This window comes from Silurus meridionalis, chromosome 29 (assembly GCF_014805685.1).
Source record: "Silurus meridionalis isolate SWU-2019-XX chromosome 29, ASM1480568v1, whole genome shotgun sequence".
NCBI lineage: Eukaryota > Metazoa > Chordata > Actinopteri > Siluriformes > Siluridae > Silurus > Silurus meridionalis.
Window position 1 is genome coordinate 9,628,639 of NC_060912.1, and position 9,105 is coordinate 9,637,743.

The following is a 9,105-nucleotide window of genomic DNA, read 5'->3' on the forward strand; positions in this document are numbered from 1 at the left end:
ATGTTACTGTAATTGTGTACTGATTGTGTACTTCTACTTTTTAAAGTAGTTTTTATAATCTGTGATTTAACTTTTTTTTACTGTATTTTTTAGGGTATTACTGTATCTTTAGTTGTTGTACTGTTGCGTTGCAGTAGTGCATGACAATGCTAATGTTGGTTGGCACCAAAGTTAGAAATTAACCTGGGATTTAGGAGGTAGCTCTATTACCACTGTCGTGATTTAAGTGCCATATAACTTGAATAAAAAGTGTTATATTTTAGAGTAAAAGTGCAGGAAATGTGGAAAATGCCGGAGTTGCTCTTTGTGTGTGCTCACTGTCAAAATTCTGAATCTGCATTTCTCTCATTATCATAAATTACATTATAACAGGAGATTTTCTTTTTGACGAAAAAAGTGCATACTTTCAGTAACTCAGTAATTTTCTTAAGTAAAATCTCATTGCAGTGAGATTTTGCAGTGACACACACACACACACACACACACACACACACACACACACACACACACACACACACACACACACACATACACCCTGAGGGAACAAGTGTCTCTCCAGCCCTAAAATTAACTTTAAATTGACAGCTAATGATTCAGGGTACTGTGCGACTGGAAACTCCCTGGTCACAGATAATCACACAAACAACTGTGGGTGTATCCATAATATTATATTATACAGTAGAATAAAAATAAAAATAGAATAGAATGGAACACATACACACATTCACAAATGTGAATAACATCAAAGACTATAGAGTCTACCTTTGTAAAACACACACACACACACACACACACACACACACACACACACACACACACACACACACACCTCTACAAATGTGAATAACATTATGGACTACTAACACAGAGTCTACCTCTGAAGGACTTCTATGTTTCCACTGTACATGTACACTAGATTCTATACATGTTCCTTTATTTTCTTTTTGACCTTCTTACATTTTTGCACTGTAGTTGTGTCACTTCTGTCTTTAGTTTTCATCCTGTCCTGTATAAATCTTCTCAGGGTTTGCTGGGAGGTTTCGTAGAGAAAGAGTTCACTGTATGGTGTAGTTACCTAATACTCTATATGACAATACACTCCAGAACCTTGATTATAAAGGCATATGGGTGTATTAAGATCATTTAAAATAGTTACACCATTAAAGTTATTCTACCTGGGAAATGTTGTGATAATTCAACACCGGAAATATATATGTGTATATATATATATATATATATATATATATATATATATATATATATATATATATATATATATATATATATATATATATATATATATATATATATATATATATATATATATATATATTAATTAATTAATTAATTAATTAATTAATTAATATTTTATTTAATTATTATTATTCTCATTTTCATCAGAAAAGCCCAGTGGCACCATTTTCATCACTGAGTCAACAGGGCTAATCCTGTTACACTGCAGCTTTTGTGTGTGTGTGTAAGCTTGCATTCTAAGTGACTTAACTAATAAGATTTAATGTCTTGTGAGGGCCTTTGAAAAGCTTGACTGTCTTGGTTTCGTTCTGGTGTTGAATTGGGTTGCATGTAATGGTACAATAATAAAAAAAAATTATATATATATATATATATATATATATATATATATATATATATATATATATATATATATATATATATATATATATACACACATGTATATGTATGAAAAGTTAAGTAAAAAGTCAGGAGGTGGAGCTGGAGGTAGCAGAGCTGAAGATGTTGAGATTTTCATTGGGAGTGATGAGTCTGGACAAGATTAGAAACAAGTTTATTAGAGGGACAGCGCATGTAGGACATTTTGGTAACGGTTTTTACATGTGCAGAGAAAGGACATGGGGTATATCGGTAGGAGAATGCTGAGGATGGAGCCGCCAGGAAGTAGGAAAAAAGGACGGCCAAGGAGGAGGTTTCTGGATGTGGTGAGGGAAGACATGCAGGTAGTTGGTTTGAAAAAGGCAGATGTAGAGGACAGGGGGTATGGAGACGAATGATCCGCTTTAGCGCAAGTGGGAAGTGCATACAAATTGTGGCAGTGAAGGCAATGTAATATATAATAACTCGAAAAAGAAGTGTTTATATCATCTGTATAAAATAATTAACATGTTTCAGCTGCTAATTTTAGAGTGGCAGTAGTAACTAGTGGGCAGGCACAACAATCACACAACTGGATTTACAGTTATTTTACCTATCTTCCAGTTCTTTAGCATTGTTTAATTCGTCAGAGAGGTACAATGTGTACATTCTTCACTTCTGGTTTCACCTTTTGTGGCACGACTGGTTAGCACCAGCTTGTACTGGATGCTATGCCAATTATTTTTAATATATGATGATAGCGAAACCTAAACACACTCACACACACATGCCTGAGAGCTCGTGCTGCATTCCACTACTGTTATTTTTAACATTTATTGACTCTTAGCAAGCTACGAGCTGACGAGCAGTTACTCAGTGCTATACTCTCAGCACTCTCAATATAGTATGACATATTAAACCTTTTGTTTGCTGCTGATATGAATAGTAATTACATTGCAACATCAGTCATACAGAATCTTTTCCTAGTATTTCGTTGAGGAAAATGTTGACATTTTGTCTTACTTCTGTTATTAGATTAACTATATTTACTGTATACAACTGTATATTTACTGTATACAACAAGTACTAGCTTTTGAAAAAAATTATTTTGCTCATACAGGGTCCTTTTTTCTGGAAATTATCCAACACGTGTGGGAAAATTTAGATATTTTTAATGGTATAATGTGATATTTCTCATTTTCCAGGGTAACTGTGTTTTGTCTGCATCAAGGTCTAGACAGCTAGTGCTAGCTAATAAAATGTAAAATTTTTTTTAGCAATTTAGCAACATGTGTGAGGTAAATATTCCTTGCTACATCATCATTTTCGTGTAGATATTCTTGATAGTTCTATCTCATTTGTAACATCTGTTGTTTATATATTGTCTGTATCAGTACTTGATGCTTAAATCATACATTTGTCAATTCATTCTGATATTTTCTATAGTTTTGTTAAATTTTTAGCCACCACGTCCTCACATCGAAAAATTAACAGCTATATTTTAGCAAGGAAATGTTAGACTTAGCAATCGGTAGCTAGCATATGCCAACTGTCAAAAAAAAAAAGACTAACATAGAGTGAAGCTCCAGAGTTAGCGTGTTCAAGCATGTTTCACTATTTTTAAATTCCAAACCTAATGCTCGAAACAATTCAAGCCAACTTATACCAATGGCTAACATTTCGTTTGTGTGTGTTCGTGTGTGTAAAAGAGAAATAAAGCGCATGACACACTACGCTACACCTCCACGTCATGTAGCTCTTATCAGTAGTATACTAAATATTGACCGAGCTCTTACTGTCATTCAACCTTTGAAACCTATTTGATATAACTGTATCAGCAGCTGATTTTGATAATGCTTATCTTAGAAAATGATACTGAGATATGATATGAGACGTATGTTTGAGTATCTCGAAACACACAGAGACAGGACCAATTGCTGTTAGCAAGCTAGCTGGGAGAAGATTCAAGAATCTGGATTCAAGAGTTTATATGACATCTCTACAGGAAACATTCTGTTACATAATAAAATAAAATTCCTACTCCACACAGCAGTCTATGACAAATTATAAGGACATAAGAAAAAGAATGGAAGGCATAAATGACAAATTTACAATGAAAACATGAAAAACATGCATGTGCAAGACCCTACAGAGGTAAATTGGGTCTGTGTTGTTAATCGTGTTTAAAAAAAGGTGTATGTAGTAGTTTGTAGTCTTTAAATATTGTTTGCATTGTGTGCGTAGAATGGATAGGGTAGTTGAAACCTCTCAGGAACTTCTTCTAATATTAAGAAATTAAGTAAACACATTATATTGTGTTCTCTCTAGGTTATAATAATAAAAAAAAAACATCTGAGGATGAAGTTTGTCTTATGTTAAAGATCATTAAGAAATGGAAGAAGAACACAGTGAAGAAGAACATCCTTTCTATCATTTAATCCAACTATATTTTCTATCCCTTTGTCTATAAGGACAGTAATCTACTTCTCCAAATGAAGAGGATTAACTTCATGGCTGATTGACTCATAAGATGCTAAAGTATCAAGCGTCTTTGGCTTCTCTTTGACGGTTTCCGGGAAACGTCACTTCTTCTAATGATAAGCTATCTGACGATGCGACTTAGCGAAGATGTCTTATCTCCTTATGATGTTCAGACACCTAGGAGTCAAAGAGTGCGTTCTCAAATAGCATTACATGCTACAGCTAGCAGCTTTGAAAACAGCTAAAAGGAAATTTGCACACGTGTGATAAACTTTTGATATATTTGATGGACTATGATAAGGTCTCGTTTGTTCATGGAATAGTTTTTATCCCAAATATCATCTCTAGTACATATTTAGTGTATAAGGATTTATTTTGCTTAAAAGTGCATCATGGAGTCCAAGACAATGAAGTGAGTCACTGCAAAACAGTATTAGACTCAGGTAGTGGGCGTGTCCCAAGAGGAAAAAAGATGGAGTTGTATGTATTTTGGGGAACACATACTATTTATTAGGCAAATTATGTCAGGTGACCATGTGGTTATTTAGGCATTTCCTGGTGGCTGTTAGCATCCTTGATAGATTAGTCAGCTTTCAGTTTAAGTCAGCTTTTAATGTGGCTTTACAGAAATTTGATTTAGCTCCCTAATCTTTTGGATTTGGTGTAAACTAAGCAAACATTATAATGTGTGTGTGTTGGGTTCTTGTTTTTGTCAACTTGACAAAAGTGCAAAATCATCATGGTTGAACAAGAAAAAAGGAAACAAAGAGACACTGTCCTTTTCAGCGATGCCATCCGCAGATCCAGTCCCCGGCTTACAAAAATAAAAAACCTCATCTTCAAAAACAGTTGTGTATGTTAGTGTGTACAGTGTCTGTAGTCATTCATCTTGTTATTCTCTCATAGTAATAGTCTCATGGTAATGATCTAATGTGAAAAAAAATCCAGCTGGTGACTACAATTGTGATTGAAAAGGCAGGGTTGCTGAAATCCTACAAAGCACCACAAAGGATAATGTCCACATATTGTTCTCTAGCAGTTACAGCTCACACAGAATGCACTGGGGGTTTTGAAGATGACACATGGCCAATGTAGTCCAGAGTTCACATCCACTTGGAAGCAAAAGTAATTTATCCTTGATTGCTCTTGCTGTTGACGCTGCTGGAAATGTTGGGACACAACAAAAAAAATCAACAAGGGGGTTATGAAATCAACGGTCAAAATCAGATTTCATATGGTTGCACCAATCTGAGTTTCTTCATCTGAGCTTGATGTAACCCTGCTTTTTAAAGGTAAACTATCTTCTGGATAGATAAAATGTGCTATCTATTCATGATAATAAAAAGTCATAAGCAGGGCTAGCATCTGCACACAAACCATATTGCATTTGAATTAATTTGGATAAATAAAATTGCCTGAATTACAAACAAGATAGCCAGCTGATGTTAGATATATGCAGCAAGCTAACTAGAAACAAGCGAACCTAGCAATCAGTAAGCCAGCTCATGTTTTAAAAATAATTAGTATGTTGTTTGAGCTAAAAACTTCTCTAAACCGAGCCATATCGCTAACATCTTCCAAACATTCAAAGGCATGAATTCAATTATAGGAAAGAGGAAGTTGAGTGGACATTTCTTGTAATAGTCAGAAAGATATAATAGCATATTACTAGCGCTAATCAAAAACACTACCAATCTCAGTTGTCCGATTATATAGATGTTTATCGATAACCTAACCATATTTGTACACTTTAAAAAAATCTTGTGGTTAAAGCTAACCCAGAACAAGATGCTTAATGACTGGTCACAAGTCTGTTACCTACTTTCCAGCTAGATGAAGATGCCACCAACAGGACCTAGTAATATAGAGGTTGGAGAGGAAGCCTTCTTCATTGCTGCCTGGTTACACACACACACTGAAGCTCAACACTGTGACCTCATCTTGAAAATCTGTGTCAAGTCAAGTTTCCCGAGTTCATGATTTGAAAAGTCCTTATTTTGTAAATGTACTGTGTGGAGAGATGTCCTAAAGCAACCAGGAAGTTCCCAAAATTCCCTTTTGGAGTTGTTCAGCAGACAATTCACCAATGACTGTGCCATTATAGTTGATGAAACAATGTAAAATACTTAATACTTAAAATACTAAAACTAAAACAGTATACTACATGTTAATTGCAGTTTGTAAGCTTTGTTTTTGGCTTGGGTTCGAAACTATTCTAAGTTGTCTCTATTTTCCATCAGTTGACATATAAGTTGATTTCCATGATCCTGAAATATAAGACCTCTAGACCAGGGTGGACTTCTTCTCCCTTTGTTCTGTGATGGTTCTGGAATTGTCCCAGCAGATGGGCGAGCTCTGCATGACGACGAGGCGGATGGGAGTGTGGTTGGTGCCAGGTACCGGATCGGGAGCGTACTCTTTGCTCGGGTCTCTGCCTTGGCAGTCGTACATCATGCAGGAGATGAGGAAGACGAGGAGCAGGATGACGTAGCTGGCAACAAGGATGATGAGGTTGAGTGTTACAGGGTCGATCTCCACTTCGTCCATTCATCTGTTGAACTGGTTGTTTTCTATCTGTCCCTTTCACTTCTATCAATCATTCTTAGGATCTAAATGTCTCTGGATCACATATTCCTTTGTTTTACAGTCTCTTGCTCTGTCCTTTGGTCCCTTTGTTTATCCCTCTTTTTTTAATTCCAATGCTTTCTCACATGTTCTCAGAATGCAGTTCTCTCTTGTTTATTCATTTCTCTCTCTCTCTCTCTCTCTCTCTCTCTCTCTCTCTCACACTCCCCCCTCTCTCTTATGCTCCCCCTTAATCCTTTAATCCACTGACCCTGGCTTTGTTCAGCCAATCATCAAGCAGTCCCTAAGCCACCTCTTTCATTTTTGCCTGAACACACAAAGAAATACACACATATATACACACGTTTCACACAACTGTAACACAACTAAATGCAAATCATATCATTGTTCCATGTGTAGAATCCAGAACACTCACATGGATGCAGCCTTGTGTGTTCAAATGATATAAAACAATGAGGTTATCAACAGATAAGCCAATTACTGTCCTCCCCCAGAAGATACACTTCGTCTAAAAATTCTTGGGAAGCGTTCAGACATTAACACTGGGCCATTATAGTGTATGCATCAATTGTACGAACCTTTTCATGAAGCAAACCAGGAACTCATTATTTTAATCATTTAATGATTAAACTTACTTTGAACATTCCAGGACCAGTTTTAACAATGAGTCTGTATTTTCTGTTGACCAGAAACTGACAGAATCACAAACAACTGATTACTAAACGGTGTTAGATGAGAGATTATACATTATATGGACAAAAGTTTTTGGACACCTGGTCATAAGATTGGTTAATAATTTTTTAATATCCTTTTCTACATTTTGACCGCATTTGCTGTTACCTCCACTCTTCTGGGAAGATGCTTTACTAGACCAGTGGTGACAGTGGCAGGGAAAATCTTCCTGAGATAATATGAGGAAAAAACCTTGAGAGGAACCAGGTTTAAAAGGGAACCCATCCTCAATTTGTTTGTTACACTGAATGTCTATTTATTATAGTTCCTTCGCTGTTGAGGTTATTAGCTGTTCATTAATGGACAATTGGATGGCAAACTGTTTCATGGCAACTGTAGCCTTAAGCCATTCTAGTCAACTGGTTATATAAATTGCAGCCCAAATCCACCTTAATGGTTCTTGAGCTAAACCCTCTGGAGTAACTTCATGGTTCTTTAGACTGTTCATGTGAAACCATCCTTAGATGCACAAAGTGCTTTTCTATTAAGGAGCACTAAATCCAGATGCAGTAGAAGGGGACAGGATCAGTAAAATAACAGCTTGTCTTGCTGCTTGCACAAAGACAACCATGTGTCCCAGAATAGTTGCCATGAAATCTCTAAATATATACATGCAAAATGGCAGACTGGCAGATGGACAGAGCTTTTAATCTTTTCATATGCACAGAAGGTGTATAGGTGTGTATGTGAGCTATGTCGCTTCCAAAAGTGCATTGTCACAATGACAAGTATAACCCCTGGCCTTAAAACAATGGCTTTATCATCTGTGCTGCTTTTGTTATTGCTGGCTATGACATTCTTCATTTCCTCCATCCTAATCATCATCATGACTAAATGTGATTTCATCCATTATGCATTTAATTTGTCTAGACATCTACAGTATCTATTTACACTACATGGACAAAAGTTTGAGGACACCTGACCACCGGGCTTTCGAGCATCCCATTCCACATTTAGTTCCTTTTTGCTATTATAATAACTTCCACTCTTCTGGGAAGAGGTTCCATTAGATTTTGGAGAGGGTTTGGGGAGATTTGTGCTCATTCAGCCACAAGGGTGTTAGTAAAGTCAGGCCCTGATATAGGTGTGAGGTGATGAGCCCTGGGATGCAGTCAGCATTCACATTCATCCAAAAGGTGTTCAGTTGAGGTCAGAGATCTATAGCAGGCCAATCATGATCCACCACTCCAACCCGTGTAAACCAGATCTTCATGATGTTTTGGTCTCCTAGATCAAGCGAAGGGAAAAGTTTTTTGCTACTGCATCCAAAGACATTTGACATAGACATCTATCTATCTATCTATCTATCTATCTATCTATCTATCTATCTATCTATCTATCTATCTATCTATCTATCTATCTATCTATCTATCTAAGAATCATAAATAAATACAATGTACATAGCGCCATCATGTGGTGTATATAGAGTAACGACTGGCTTTAGTGATTTGATTGTTTAAAGACGTTTATTCATTCAAACAATCAAAATTAAGTTTCAAGTTTGTGTTTTATCATGAAGACATTTCCAGAACATTTCATGGCGGATTTGAAGGGTAGACACCAGGATTAAGCTTTAATAACTATATGCATTTACACATAGGATCAAGGCTGGTATTTAAAGTTAATACTATGTAACACAACTTGTGATATCATCTATAAACTATATTTTAGTGTTTATTAACTGCAAAAAAAATA

General features: G+C 36.0%; 1 long non-coding RNA gene across 1 annotated transcript; it reads right to left on the bottom strand.

Moving 5' to 3' along the window:
- Positions 1-1,791: 1,791 nt before the first annotated feature.
- Positions 1,792-7,188, bottom strand: LOC124381854. Its single transcript, XR_006924931.1, has 2 exons — positions 5,915-7,188; positions 1,792-5,253 (listed from the first exon to the last, which is right to left on the bottom strand). It is a non-coding gene; the product is annotated as an uncharacterized LOC124381854 (long non-coding RNA).
- Between the last annotated feature and the right edge of the window lie 1,917 nt (positions 7,189-9,105).